The sequence below is a fragment of the Esox lucius genome, chromosome 9 (assembly GCF_011004845.1).
Source record: "Esox lucius isolate fEsoLuc1 chromosome 9, fEsoLuc1.pri, whole genome shotgun sequence".
NCBI classification, from domain to species: domain Eukaryota; kingdom Metazoa; phylum Chordata; class Actinopteri; order Esociformes; family Esocidae; genus Esox; species Esox lucius.
In genome coordinates this window covers 3,031,521-3,047,974 of record NC_047577.1, presented here as the reverse complement: position 1 = coordinate 3,047,974, position 16,454 = coordinate 3,031,521, and positions in this window count along the sequence as shown.

The following is a 16,454-nucleotide window of genomic DNA, read 5'->3' as shown; positions in this document are numbered from 1 at the left end:
CTACTGACCCTTACCCTAAACACCTAACCCTAACTACTGACCCTTACCCTAAACACCTAACCCTAACTACTGACCCTTACCCTAAACACCTAACCCTAACTACTGACCCTTACTCCAAACACCTAACCCTAACTACTGACCCTTACCCTAAACACCTAACCCTAACTACTGACCCTTACCCTAAACACCTAACCCTAACTACTGACCCTTACCCTAAACACCTAACCCTAACTACTGACCCTTACCCCAAACACCTAACCCTAACTACTGACCCTTACCCCAAACACCTAACCCTAACTACTGACCCCAAACACCTAACCCTAACTACTGACCCTTACCCCAAACACCTAACCCTAACTACTGACCCTTACCCCAACCACCTAACCCTAACTACTGACCCTTACCCCAACCACCTAACCCTAACTACTGACCCTTACCCCAACACCTAACCCTAACTACTGACCCCAAACACCTAACCCTAACTACTGACCCTTACCCCAACCACCTAACCCTAACTACTGACCCTTACCCCAACCACCTAACCCTAACTACTGACCCTTACCCCAACCACCTAACCCTAACTACTGACCCTTACCCCAACACCTAACCCTAACTACTGACCCCAAACACCTAACCCTAACTACTGACCCCAAACACCTACCCTAACTACTGACCCTTGCCCCAAACACCAAACCTTCAACATCTTTTTTCAGATGTTGATTTTCCATATACTTTTAGGGCTCCTTTGAGTAATTTTTATTTTTTTGTCCAGGACTAGGCTTAATCTGTAAATTGTAATTTTTTTATGTCCAGGACTAGGCTTAATCTATGTACCCGAAAAGTTGTTATGGTCAAAGTTACATTTCAGAGATTCATTTGTCCGCCTAGAGCCATGTACTTCAGCAGTCGGACTCATCCCAAAACGCTCTAAACCGTCTCCACGTGAAACTCTAAAGATGGAAGTGTTTTTGTCCACACAGGCTGGGTGGCTACACACGCCAAAATACTTATTAAATGGTGTAGCGATAGAATGTGGCATCGAACCTCTGTTAGTATTTGGAACCAAGCCATTTTGTGCAGATTTACAGTGTTATCATGAGATCCAACGCGAGGGCAAAGCAGGAAGTAAACACAGTTCGATTGACACACACATACGATCGTGTTTTTGCATTGACATGCCTTTGTAGACCTGGAAGACGTTTTAACGCTTTCATTTTGGTTTGTCCTGTCACTGCAGTACGTGGCTGATGTACACAACTAGACACACAAATACAATGTAAAACATGTTACTCCGGCCAAAACAACTGTCCACTTCAACACCGAAAGAAAGTGGAAAATTAGGTCTGACATGCTATATTCCGAAATATCCCTTTAACCCCGAAGCTAATCCATAACTCTTGACCTAACACTAACCCCAAACCTTAAGCAAAGTTGTTTTAACCTGCCACTAACCTGCCACTGTCTCTGTCTCTCTTTCTCACTCTGTAATACAAAGACTCTTGTTCTAAGGTATAGTTGTGTCTTTGTGACTGGGAGCTGGAAAAGCCATCACCGCTCTGAGTCTCCCCTCTGAGCCCCTACATGTCGCCCTTACAAAGCCCTCACATGTGGTCCACACACACACACACACACACAGACACACACCTTGACGACAGGCGGAGAAATCATTTTACCCTGAGGAGCGAGAAGCAGGTTTCTACTTTAGTCTCTGTGTTTCTCTACCGGTCTGTGACTGTGTGTGTGTGTGTGTGTCTTCAGAGAGCCAGAGGTTCCAGTAAGTATAGTAAACCATGGCAGATCTGATGCAGCGAGGACTTGTGGTGAGGGTTCGGGTTGTGGTAAGATCTTGGGGTATCTTTTATTTTGGAAGAACTACTGGTTCTTCAAGAGAGAATATCAAAGGGTACCGTAATGACACCATCATAAGGAACAACCTGCCAACTCAAAAATCTAAAAGGCTCTTCAAACGACTCTTTGAGGAACCATTAAGAAAGGGTTCCTATAAAAATCTTTAAAAGGGATTTCGGAAAGACGTTATGGAGGTTTCCTCTCAATTTCAATGCAAAGAAAACCCTGAAGGATCTTTTAGTTTTAGTATGTAGGTTTAGAGTCATGATTTTATGGTTATGATTGGTGTTTTATGGTTATGGATTAAGGATTTATGGTTCTGATAATTTTTAGGTTTGGGTTCTAAGGCCGGGTATACCTTGGTAGTGTGGAACACTTTTGTCTAGGACATTTGAATGTTGTGTTATCAAATACTCCTTTCACCTCAACTTTCAACTTCTGGCCAATCACAGTATGCGAATTTCAGCGAAACAAAGGAAAGTAACGCAAATATATAGTGTGTGTGTATTTGTTCTCTGTGTGTATTTGCCATGTGTGTGTGTATTTGTTCCAGTGTGTGTATGCATGTGTTCTGTGTGTGTCTTTGATGCACCTAGCTGTCTTATCTCCACACCCTCAGAGGTTAATGAAGTACTGCCACTCTCCAACCCAGGGTGTGTGTGTGTGTGTGTGTCTGTCTGTGTGTGCAACACTACATGTGTATTATCAGAAGCAGATAGGGACTATTGAAGTTCTAAAATCACAGAAACACTTAAGTGGAAATCTAGATGAAAGAACAGAACTGGAGAGGAGAGCGGAAGGGGAGCTGGGAGAGTGTGAGCGAGGCAGAGAGGGGAGGACGGAGGATGGGAGGGAGGTTGAGGAGGAGGGAGGCGCACAGAAAGGGATGGACGCTGGAAGAGAAGGAAAGAGAGGAGGTTGGAAGGAGATAAAGAGGAGAGAAGAAAGGAGGGGGAGAGAGAGAGAGAAAAGGGCAGAGAGAGAGAGGAAGGAGGGAGTGAAGGAAGAAAAGAGGGATGAAGAGAGAGAGAGAGAGAGAGGGAGGAAGGGAATGAGGGAGGAAGGGAGAGAATGGGAGGGAGCCACAAAGGGGGCAGATTGAGTGGGAGATTGACTGTCTTAAAGGGATACTTCAAGAGTTTTCAGAAGTAAGCCTTTTATCTACTTCCCCAGAGCCAGATAAACTTGTGGATACCAATTTTATGTATCTCTCTCCACCTTCTTCTATCTGTCCTTTCTCTCTCTCTCCTCCTTCTCTCCTTCCCACCATTTCTTTTTGTCTCTTTCCTTCCTTTCGCACACTCTTTTTATTCTTCCTTCTTTACACTCTTTCTTTACTGGTTGCAGTATTGTCTAAATACCAATGTAACTTATCAACGTTTTGTTAAAAACATTTTAATTGCTTTAGATTATTTCCTTGAAAATGTTACACTTAAATTGTGTAGTAGTTAAATTGCCCTCATCCAGTTAGCAGAAGAGTCAAGGGTATTTGGAAACAGTGAGGACCGACCATTTAGTACCACTAACAAAACATATTTTCCTTAACCCTACACCTCACTCTCAACCTTAAACATAACCCCAGCCCCAAGTCTGAAAGATCATCATGTTAAACTGAGGACTGTCCAAATGTCTTTAGTTGCATGATTTTTTTAGTTTTACTATTCTAGTAGTAAAACAGGAACACGCACAAACACACACTTAGGTAAATACTTTTACAGATTTCTCATATTCATTCTCAGTTGAATAATATCTCTCTGACATAGGTTTGGGATCATAGGTCACCAGTCTCTGTCTTCCATGATGCTTTGATATTTGCTCAGTATGGAAATTAAAATCTTAGTTTTGCCAGAATGGACCTTTACCTGAACAGGTATTTGGCCTTTTTCCAGTTAAATCTGTATTCAGAGAAGGAACCAAATGAGAAAGTAATTTAGCAGATGATCCGCTTTCTCCAATATAAATACGTCCGTCTCCTCTATGTACATTTGACTTTTATTAATGATGTACTTTGAAAATAATTATTACTGAATTAGCCAGTGTGTTCATGGAATTTTCAAAATTATTTACCCAGTCTTAAACAAGTATGTTGGTTGTCAAAGGCAGAAAGATTAAAGGTGATTAGGGCAACTACCAAATTCACTGGAAAACAAGATCGAGACCCCAATTTGTTTTTATATAGTTGGATAAGTAATGCCTAGGAATACAGTGCCCATATATAGTCTATGCACTACAGTTATGCAGTTATGCAGTGTTAGACTATAATGGAAATTGTTACGGCTGCAAAGCCGGCAAGGTGCTTTACTCAAAGAAAACTATGAAGATTGGTGGCATCATCTTGTTTTGGGGATGTTTGTTATTGTCAGTTATTCGGGCACTGGTCAGGGCAGAAAGGAAAATGAGCAGTCCACAGAAAATAAGTTATCCTGCCCTCTCCAAGGAAGTCCGAGGTTTACCTGTCAGCATCACAAAAACTTAAGTGCACTAAAGTGGAGTTGCTAAGAAATAAAAAGGTCATTGTCCTTGAGTTATCCAACGACAATATTTTAGTTTTATATTTTTGCCATATCATTTCATTTCACAGTGATACAAGTGTGTGACACAGAGTCTAGATTCGTGGAGAATGTGAAATCCTAATTTAAATGTTTAGGCAGTAACACAATAAAACATGAAAAACCTGAATGGGAGAAAAACTGAACAGTCCCAGATGTTACATGTTAATATTAATATTTTATCATATTTACATTACAACTGTGAAGCTAATATGCTGTGTTCAGTGATTGATAATAATAGCAATAATTGCTGGGGCACTTTTATTCTAGGGTTTTGCTATTCTTTGAGTGTTTAGAAATGTCAACAAATGTGGTTAATGACATTGAGCCATTCTATTAATCTTAACGTTAAATTGGCCAAACAATCTCCCAAAAAAATAGAAATGACAGCCAAAATGTAGTAAATACAAAAATGCTTTTGAATAGTACTGGTTTTAAGCCTAAATTACTGTTATTATAAAGGTTTAGGATTTTGTCTTGGAGTTTCATCGACCTCTGCTCTCATCTACACTGTTTTGATGAGTGTCACTATGTGTGTGTGTGTGTCTCGCTAAGATGTGTGTGTATGTCTCGCTAAGATGAGTGTGTGTGTCTCGCTGTGTTGTGTGTGTGTGTGTGTGTCGCGGTTTGTGTGCGTCCCTGTTCTTGTCAAACATGGAGTAGATAACGGTCTATTGGTGTACTGAACTGTAACTAAAATAGTTCTAGTGTGACTTATTAATGTTATGCTGAGGTTTAGGGAATAACTCTGAACTTAAAAAATAAAAAGGAAAGGGGGAGCACACAAACATTCTGAAAATGTGTTACTAGGAGTAGATTTAACATGCAAACCTCAATTAACAGTCCCAGCATAATTCATCTGGACAAACATCTAATATACAACTTGGTCTGCGTCTCGTGTGTGTGTGTGTGTTTATGTCTGATTGTGTATAGAGGAATCGCATAATGCAGTTGCTTCCGTTCACCAAACTCCTCTTCTAGCAACAATGGTGTCTAACGATCAAGCAAGCAACCAGTAACTTTCAAAATTGAGGCCATCCGTGTTTGATGGCGTATGTGTGTCACCGTGTGTGTGCATGCTTGCATACTTTGTGTGTGTGTGTGTGTCTGGTTTTCCACTCATCTGTTGCTCTGAACACTAAGCACTATGAATCTCTCCACTTTGACGTGCACCCCGTGCCAATCCCAACACACCTTCGTTAGCGTGTGTGTGTGCGTGTGTGCAGTGGTGGGGATTCTGACAGCATGTGCGTGTGTGCGCGCGTCACTTAGCGTTTTTGACGTGTGTAAAGTCGCCACATCCTAATTTGTGCGTGACAGGGTGTATCTGTCTGGAGCCAGGCAAGCCTGGTGCCGTCAGCCAGACATGAATAGCCGAGCGTGGGCACAGATTACCGTGTCCATCGTCAGCCCATCACTCTGCCAGCGTTTGTTACTGTCTGACTAATGGTCTTCTCTGGATAAACAGTCAGGTCTGAGCTACATGGCAGAACACACGCCACACAACCACACCTAAACCCTGGTCCCGGTGACCTTGCATGACTCATATGGTAATGTGACAGGTCAGGGAAAACTTAATGATTGATTCTGGGTTGCTGAATGAATTGTGTGTGTGTGTGTGTCTCAGAAAAGAACAAAATGATTGGCTCTGGTGTATTGAAATATGCTCTGAAGAAGTTGGCTCATAAAGCACACAATGAGACATGGAACCAATGAGACCAGACTGATCTTTTTCTTTCTTTAGGCTCCTTGGTATTCATGATATAGTAGTTTGGATAAGCTCCCTGCCATACTCCAGGTACAGGTGGATTTAATCTGACATTGTATGACACTTTCATTGCACATCTGGCATATTACAGACCCTATCTCTTTTATAGACTGGATCAGGTGACAGACCCTTCTAGCGTAGACTGTCCTGTGTAGACTGGATAAGAGACCCTCCAGATGTAGACTGTCCTGGGTAGACTGGAAAAGATAAGAGACCCTCCAGGTGTAGAGTGTCCTGTATAAACTGGAAAAGATAAGAAACCCTCCAGGTGTAGACTGTCCTGTATAAACTGGAAAAGATAAGAGACCCTCCAGGTGTAGACTGTCCTGTATAAACTGGAAAAGATAAGAGACCCTCCAGGTGTAGACTGTCCTGTCTAAACTGGAAAAGATAAGAGACCCTCCAGGTGTAGACTGTCCTGTATAAACTGGAAAAGATAAGAGACCCTCCAGGTGTAGACTGTCCTGTATAAACTGGAAAAGATAAGAGACCCTCCAGGTGTAGACTGTCCTGTATAAACTGGAAAAGATAAGAGACCCTCCAGGTGTAGACTGTCCTGTATAAACTGGAAAAGATAAGAGACCCTCCAGGTGTAGACTGTCCTGTATAAACTGGAAAAGATAAGAGACCCTCCAGGTGTAGACTGTCCTGTATAAACTGGAAAAGATAAGAGACCCTCCAGGTGTAGACTGTCCTGGGTAGACTGGAAAAGATAAGAGACCCTCCAGGTGTAGACTGTCCTGTATAAACTGGAAAAGATAAGAGACCCTCCAGGTGTAGACTGTCCTGTCTATACTGGAAAAGATAAGAGACCCTCCAGGTGTAGACTGTCCTGTATAAACTGGAAAAGATAAGAGACCCTCCAGGTGTAGACTGTCCTGGGTAGACTGGAAAAGATAAGAGACCCTCCAGGTGTAGACTGTCCTGTATAAACTGGAAAAGATAAGAGACCCTCCAGGTGTAGACTGTCCTGGGTAGACTGGGTCAGATTTCAGACCCTGTCCCATAACTAGACGGTGAAGTGATCCCGTTTGACAACTTGATCGTCCTTAATAGAGGAATTAGGAAACACCTGCTCTGGTAGGAAAAAGGGACATCATCACAGTGGTAAACAGTTATTCATAGTGAATGTTTTTAATATTGTAATCCTGGTAGAAGTGTGCCGATATCATAATCGTATACGTTTTTCGGATCAGATTCCTGGTCGGAAAACCCGTGAAGTGTATTTCAGACGCGGTTACAGCGAAAAATGTGTGTAATTGCGCAATAATTTAGAACGCGTATCAGTGCAATTTTCTCAAAGATTTTTCATAATTTAAGGATCCCCACAGATGCACTTTGGCGTAGTTGTTATTCTGTTTTAGCTAGAATATTAACTTCACTTCCACTTAGGACGTATATAATAATAAAACATGATAAAAAGCACGACTGTCATCATACATGTTTAAACTCATCTGGAACAAAAATATCACCCACTGAATAACGTTCAATTTTTTTTTTTTTTTTTAAAGATTATTACTTTTGACGAAATAGGATAACGCTGATCAACTACTGAATTATAAATGCTTGGACTGAATAGAAAGTTGAATCCTGACAGTAGTGCAAGAATTAGCCGCACTCGTTTGTGAATTCCACGTTGAGGTAACGCGGCTTCAACCCCATGTTGCTGGAGAGAAAATTATTTGGATTTTCGCAGGTCACGTACAGTACGTTTGTCGATTGACAGCTTAGTGTGAACTAACTTTATAGTGCCTTTTTATTTAAATGCGTGAAAGCGAATGCAGTAGCCGTTGTCTCCGGGAAAAGAAGCCACACTCAACAGCAATTAGAGATACCCGAGTGTCTTTATTGACGGCCGAATCAGCCAGTTGACTGCTAACAATTGGCAACTTGTAAAATAAACGAGGATGTGGTTTCTACAACTACCTCAAATTTCGGTTAATTACATAAAATAATCGTATCCGACAAAATACCTAATAAAGGTAAGGATATTGGTTTTATCCGATTAGTCTGCATTCCCCGTACAACCTGGATCCATTTGTCTAGTTCAGGTGAAACAATAAGAGCGTTGACGACGTGGCTCCTGGCGTGCTGCTGTAGTCTGGTGGTTTAGCCTGTAGTGTTGGGCGCCGTTTGATAAAAAAAAATTGCCTCGGCTTCTCACTAAACTCCCACCCGTGGACCAAAACTGGATTTACATCATGCAAAAGCGCCTTATTATCGTTTCCCTTAACAAAACCAGCTCTAGGGACGGGTTATGGTTTTGGAGACTGTTGGTTTGTGATAGCCCCTTGTAGCAAGTGATGACACGGATAGTACGAGGCTGAGTGAATTAAAGAGTTAATCAGAGTATATTAGACCTCTCTGAAGAGAACCCCTGTAACGCAGACACAGAAACACACACCTCGCTCTGTTTCAGAACCACATTACACTACCTAATCTGATCTGCTGGTATCATTTTACCCCCCCTAATGATGTCACATCCTGCCATTTCACTTAAAGGCTTGTCGGGCCCAATGGCACGCTATTCCCTACAAAGGGTTTTACCAGGGGGCTATCCTCCTTTACTCAGTCTCTCTCTCCCCCCACAACCCTCTGCTCATAAATACTGTCCTACACGTTGACTAGGGTGGTATTTGGAAGACTCTTATATTCAATATCCCACAACCCCTCGGCTTTTAGTTTTCACCTTCAAACGGCCGTGTAAAACTTCATCAGGAAGGAGAGATGATAGAATTATCTCTCTATTACCCTGTCTCTCTCTTTCTCCTTTCCTCCATCGCTTATTGAAGGGCTCCGCACTTCCTTGGAAGGAGTGGAGTGATTGAATTTACAGGAGGACTCAGCAAACACTTAAGAGTGATTTCTCTCATTTTCTGCCTGCCCCTGCCTCTCTTTCTCTCCAGCTCTCTGTGCGGAGATTGACTGATTAAGTCTTGTTATCTGGTCTGTGGTAGTTTGATAGGCCTCTTCTCTCTGTATATGTTCAGTCTCCATTCTCTCAGTTTTTTCCCTGTTCTCTTTCTTCCTCTTTTTCCAATTTCAAAGTGATGTAATTGTTTATGTGGGTCTGTGTGGTTCTCATGGGTCTCTGTGGGTCAGTGAGGTTCTCCTGGGTCTCTGGATCTGTGTGGTTCTCCTGGGTCTCTGTTGGTCTGGATGGTTCTCCTGGGTCTTTGTGGATCTGTGTGGTTCTCCTGGGTCTCTGTTGGTCTGTGTGGTTCTCCTGGGTCTCTCTGGGTCTGGATGGTTCTCTTGGGTCTTTGTGGATCTGTGTGGTTCTCCTGGGTCTCTGTGGGTCTGTGTTTGGTTTCCAGTTTAAATACCTCCTGGCTGTAGGTTGACTCATCATTGTTGTTTTTCAGGCTTTGTGGAGTCAGTTAGCCATGACCTATCATGACCTATCAGTTAGCCATGACCTATCATGACCTATCATGACCTATCAGGTAGCCATGACCTATCAGGCCACTTGCAGCTCACTGTCAGCATCTGAATGCCCTGGCGTTTATTCCAAACATCTCCAGTGAAATGCAGTATGATGTGAAAAATAAAAGTGGAAGTGGTCATTTCTGGAGCCTGATGCTCTATTACCAGACATCCATGCATTCATCTCCCCCCCTTCATTTTCCATCTTCACTCGGACCCCCCCACGTCAATGAGCGCCGGTTACCAGTCCTTCCCTGGACCCCCCCACCTCCTGCCCCTCTCCAACCCCCACACCTCTCCCTCTGCTACCCTGCTTCCTGACCCAGTTACCCCTTCTGCCGTGGCTCAACCCCCCCCCACCACCACCACCTGGACACTACACTTCTAGCACCCCCTTCCTCCCCCATCTTATACCAGGCCTCCTCCCCCCCTCACACTCTCCTCACCTACATCTGACATTATGACAAAAACACTTATCCAGTAGAGCAGGCCGAACACACACACACACACATACACACAAATGTGCGCACACACACAAACACACACAGCTAGTTCTTTAATGAAGTCCTGTGAGTTTAATTAGCGCTGCCAATTACCACCAGTAATATTCCCTATCCATAATATTACATTACAACACACACACATACGCACATAAACACACCTCTCAACATAAAAGTGTCAATTCAGCTCCAATCACCTACCGAGAGGTACTGGGTGTGTGTGGCGGGGTCGATGGTGTGTGTGTGTTAAAATAGATGTTTGTGTTTTTCTGAAGCTGGGTACTCAAGGGTCTCTTTCTTTTTTTTTTACTCTGGTTAGCTGAATAGTTAGAACAGGACTGGAGCCAGAACCTGCACTACCCATTTGTCAGTTCCAGTGGTAGTGGGGGAGAGATGACCCAATCCTCTGTCTCCATCCCTCCTCCTTGTCCCTCTGAGACAGGACAACAGGAAATACAAGATGGCGTAGTTACACCTCTGATTAGTGTAGCTGTGGCGATATCCAATGGGAGCCTTAGAACCGTTACCGACCCTGGTGGTGGCCCTTGGTGGTAGCCCCTGGTGGTGGCCCTTGGTGGTAGCCCCTGGTGGTGGCCTTTGGTGGTAGCCCCTGGTGGTGTCCCTTGGTGGTGGCCCCTGGTGGTGGCCCTTGGTGGTAGCCCCTGGTGGTGGCCCTTGGTGGTAGCCCCTGGTGGTGGCCCTTGGTGGTGGCCCCTGGTGGTGTCCCTTGGTGGTGGCCCCTGGTGGTGGCCCTTGGTGGTAGCCCCTGGTGGTGGCCCTTGGTGGTGGCCCCTGGAGGTGGCCCCTGGTGGTGGCCCCTGGTGGTGGCCCTTGGTGGTGGCCCCTGGAGGTGGCCCCTGGTGGTGGCCCCTGGTGGTGGCCCCTGGAGGTGGCCCCTGGAGGTGGCCCCTGGTGGTGGCCCCTGGTGGTGTCCCTTGGTGGTGAACCTGGCGGCAAACCGGATGGATCAGAACACCTTGTTTGTGAATTTATGTAAGTAAGGCTGTGCTTGGGTCCCTCTACTGTCTGCTGAACCATGGAGGATCACCGATCAAACAAAACATTTCATTTTAGGCTTAGGGGTTAAGGTTAGGGTTGAAGTCAAAGTGGGTTGGGTTAGAGAGATCATTTTTATGTTGTTTTGTGTGTGTATGTGATATACATGATTGAATTATACATATTAATAAGAATGGGTAATAATATCTCAGACCTATGGTTGTATTTAATGTGTGTGTGTGTGTGTGTGTGTGTGTGTGTGGGTGTTATGAAACAGGTGTTTTAATTTTAATTAGGATCTCAGACCTGCTCAGAGAAAGCCAAACCAGTCTACCTGTTTCACCCTATTTTCACCTTTCACCTTGATCCTAACCCAAACATGATCCTTAATCACCTAACCTTTATGCCTAAACTTAACTTTCCCACTAATGACTAAACCAAAATTAAACCCCAATTCTGACATAAACCTAACCCCTAAGAAATATGTTTTTCCTAGAGTGGACCAGCTAAAAAACTTGGTGGGGACTGTATTATCACATTTTGCTACCTTTGTTGGGTCGCCACACACCAGGATCACACACACACAGACATTTGTGCATGTACAATGTGTTAACATCCAGTGTGATTCAGCTAATTTCTTCCAAATGTTCATGCTTTTCTAGCACACAGTTAGCATGTTAGCTTGCATGCAGTTCTCTCATTTTAAACATGCTATTAACCATTAGCATACCAGAAAACCAAAAAATATCATACATATGACGTTCAGATAAAATATATTTGTGAAGGTATTCGGTTCTACAAACACACTGTTCCAAACACAAACAAATCAATGTCCACACGTACAAACCACAGACACACTGACTGACACACCATGGTGTTGTAAGTAAAATGTGACCAACAGACAGTGGTAATTTATACGTTAAATGTCTTGCTGTTAATTACTCTCCTGCGATGTCCCTAACGAGGATGTGTAATTAATGCACCTCTAATTGGGAAGCCTTGGCCAATCAAGCACCCTGCTCCTGTAGTCAATTTGCATAATTAGAACGCAAGACATTTTGGGAGTGCCTCCTCTCTTCTCACTCCACTCTCCGTCCTTACTCTTCCTCTTTTCTCCTGGGTTTTTGCCTGTACATACACCGAGCCACAAAGCCAGACGAGCAAAATCTTTGTCAAACCTCTGATCCCTGCAATTACAACCATAAACGTGTCATGGGATATACTCCATCTTCTGTGAATTTTGTTCAGACAGTCGTTTGTTTTGTCTTTTTGCCTGAAAACTTTGCCTGAAATGCTTATTCGTGAGTTTGTGATATCTGATGGGAGTGTATCATAGACACTTTCTCCACATCAAGCTTGTGTTAAGATATTTGTAACTGATTTCAATGTGTCAGAGCCAGTTAAAGCTGTCAGCTTGGGGGAAACATCTGGAAGACAGGCAGAGAGCACACTGAGGTGATGGAGGAGAAAGAGAGGTTTGGTGAAGTTTTGTTGGGGGGGGGTAGGGCACGGTGGCCCTCATCATTTGACATCTTTCGCATAGCCTTGGGTATTAGTGTTTTGGTAATGAGGATTACCGTGGCGGCCAAATGCTGGAAGGAGAGTAAGCCAAGTGTGAACACCGTCATCAAAACCATTATTCCTGTTCCTGTTTTCTCCATTCAAACGGATTAGCAGACAATGTGACTGTTAATTATTGGGGTTGGTGCACCGCAGAAGCTGCTTTCTGACCGTTTCCTGACGCTTGGAACTCTGGGTTTTAACAGAGTAGAGGAAGTTAAAGCGAGTGCGGTGCGATGGGCTAAACCTACGTTAACTTCGCAATGCTAGCTTAGCTTCTCCCGGGCCACGTCGGTTCTTCTTGGTCTTCTCCGTCCTGTCCTGTCCCACTCCAGAGCTCTTTGGGTTCCTAACAGGACCTTTTTGTCTCAGAGGAACAATAACAAATTGTTTTTGGAATCCTCTTCCACTTCTGGCGGGAAGATTAAGGGTTTGTGCGATGCGCTATTCCTCCCCCCCAAACAGTGTCTTTTTATAGGTTCCACTCGGGAACCACAAGACAAAGGGTTTGCGGAGGAGAGGATTTCTGGTCCTCTGAAAAGAAAGGAAAGAAAGAAGGGATGAAGTGGGTGGAAGTAATTAAGGAGGACTGAACAGGGAAGTATTTAAATTAGGGATTTGGAGGAAAGTAAGAGAGACGGCAAAATGGAGAGAAAGAGAGAAAGAAAGGATGACAGGAGGATGATGTGTGAAAACTGTCTTTTGTTGTTTCAGATACAAGGGTATAGGCTCTCCATATTTTCAGTCATAATTAATAGGCATTCAGTCTCATCTCATCTCTCTCTAATTACACCAAGTTCTGCCAGAAGAACACTCCACAACAATTCCCTATTGTGCTCTAAACGTTCTTTTCTTTTAAATGGGCTTGCTTTGTTCTAAATGCCATTCTGTTGTGGCGACGGTGGATGCTTGTAATACTGGTCCATATTTTGTCTTTATTGGTGTCTCTCATTAGCATTCCCATGAATAAACATCAGTTACATCATCAGTCATTTGAACAATCGTCAATATTAAAACATTTGAATAAACATTAGGTTTCTCAATGAGAGGATGCGTTTAGACTCAAACACTGCAAATGCAGAGATTAACCAATTTGTAAAGTACGTTGTTATTTACAAACCGACAACACAACCCATACACATGTAATGTGCAGCTAAGTCATTCCAACGTATGATTCATAGGCTGTAATAAGGGATTGCGATGCGTTCCATAAATAATGTTCCGGAATCAGACTGGTTCTCTGGGAATGTTCTCATCTCGGAACAATGGCAGGTTTCAAACAGCTTGGCGTCCAGACAGTTTGTGAGCACTTGTCAGAGTGGGACGCTCCAGGGCATTATCCTGGGCATTATCCAGGGCATTATCCTGGGCATTATCCTGGGCTGGGATCGTCTGCCTTGTGTTTAACTAACGGCTGTCGTTTGTGTGTGTAAGACGTTTGCTGGGTGTTCACTTTCATATATTTTAGTATTTTTAGCAGACGCTCATTCGTTTAGTTTATCCAGAGCTGAGACAACCACCAATCATAGTTTTATGATTTGGGGGGGGTTGCTAGAAGAATAGAAAAGTATAGTTTTGGTGTTGGGCCTTGAGAAGCTTTAGTCGTCAATGAGTTGGAGAGAGAGACAAACACACACACACACACACGTACAGACACACATTCACACCTCAGACACACATCGGAGAGGAAAGAATGAACAAGGGGCTAATTAACAATATGAGAAGTTAATTTAGTCAGACACCTCAGGTAATACACTCTTCTCTTTCCTTGTCTGTCCGCCCCTCAGGTTCTTCTGGAAAAGCAAGGAGACAGTGAGTGTGTGTGTGTGTTCTGTAGGGACTGTACTGTCTGAGAAGTAGGTGAGATTGTAAGTGGGAAACGATAGAATTTATATTTTTTATAACATTCTGGTTTGCGAGCGTGTGTGTTCATGTATGTTTGTGTGTGTGCTTGTGTGTTTGTGTGTGTGTGTGCTTGTGTATATATGCATGAGAGCAAAATGTTTCTTAGCAGGTGAGCCTGTTTTTGACAGATGGTGTTTGCGATCAAACTCGTTCCCGACAGAGTTGCACCCTGGAAACAGTCTCTCTCTCACACACACACACACACACACACACACTGCCCAAAACTACCCTAGGGCTCAACTGTGATACACACCTGTCCTCAGCTATCCCCCGACACACACACACACACACACCTAGTGTTGATCACAACTCAACCTCCTCTTAACTTAAGAATAACAGCAGGGTAAAAAGAGACAGGGGTTGGGAGGTGAAGGAGGAGAAACAGGAGGAGAGAACAGGAGTCTCCTTCACCTGGCCCTAATTACGCACTGCCCTTCCCTGGTGTGTGTGTTACTTGGGTTGGCCAGTCAGATGGGCAGAGGAGAGGAGGGTTCAGGGAAGAGAGGGAGGAAATACATTAGATCAACGTTACAAACGTTACCCTGAATGTTACCCTGAACGTTACCCTGAACGTTACTCCCATTCAGATTAGACCCAGCTGACCGTAGACTGGCAGTGATTCCTATACAGATAACAAACATTTTACCCTGAACGTTACCCTGAACGTTACCCTGAACGTTACTCCCATTCAGAATGCCATTTATTATCTAACTGAACCCTAAATCTACCTCAGATGAGGGACGCAATACAATCCACTCATAAACAGCGCAGTGTTTATCAGATGGGTGGGTGGTCAGAGGGAGAAAAAGAGACAGAGAGAGAGAAGGGGAAAGTGGGAGAGGGTGAGAGAGAGAGAGAGAGGGAGAAGGTGAGAGGGAGAGAGAGTGCATAGCTGTAATTAAGCAGTTAATTGCATCTGCCGGGTGATCAGTTTGCAGGGACACACACACACACACACACACACTTTCTCTCCTAACGCCTGAGCGGTTGTGTACACTTCAGAAAAGCGTTTAGTGAAATGGAAGCTAATTTTGTCTGTCTGCGGACATTAAGCCATTAATTTAATTTGGGGGTAGTCGCCGCTAGCTCATTAGCAACTCTAATTAATTCATTGACATCAGAAATGAAGATGTCTGACAGTAACGGCGGTGGCAGAGTGGGAGGTTTGGGGGAATGACAGATTGAGAGTGGGAGAGTTGGGAGAAAGCGAGAGAGAGGAAAAGACTGCAAGGAGGAAGAAGGGAAAGTGGGGGTGGGGGAGAGAGGGAGAGAGAAAAAGACTGCAGGAGGGTGGAGACGAGTGGGGGACAGTGAATCTGAAGGGGGGAGGGAAAAAGGAGAAAGATGGAATCATATTTAAAAAGAAAAAATGCATTAATTAATTTTGTCATCAGTGTTGATCAGTCTCAATCTGCTAATTAGACAGAGGGTGGGGAGGAATGGGGGAACAGGAAGTGAAATGGGTAGAGGGATGGAGAAGAGAGAAGGAGAGAGATAAGAGGGGATGGAGAGATCCAGAGGTAAAGGGCAAGAGCGAGAGGGGGAAGAGAGCCAAAATAAGGAACGGGCAAGTTCCTTTTTATTTTTTTGTCTGAGCAGAACATAAAAAATTGGCACATTTCTTCCGTGAACAGCCTGACTGCCACCACAGTTCTGACTGGAACACATCTGGCTGTAGATAGAATGGTGGTGATAGAATGGTGAGATGAGCATTTCACCTTATGACTGGAGCCTCACTCACTCACTCACAGCCTTGTTGCCTAAACCTTGGGCCTTTAATTGATTTCCTGTCACCCTCCAGAATTATGGCGCCCTCCAGAATTATTTGCCCCCTCGAGAATTATTGGCACCCCCAAAATTATTCCCCCCCCTGGAATTATTGACACCCCCCAGAATTATTGG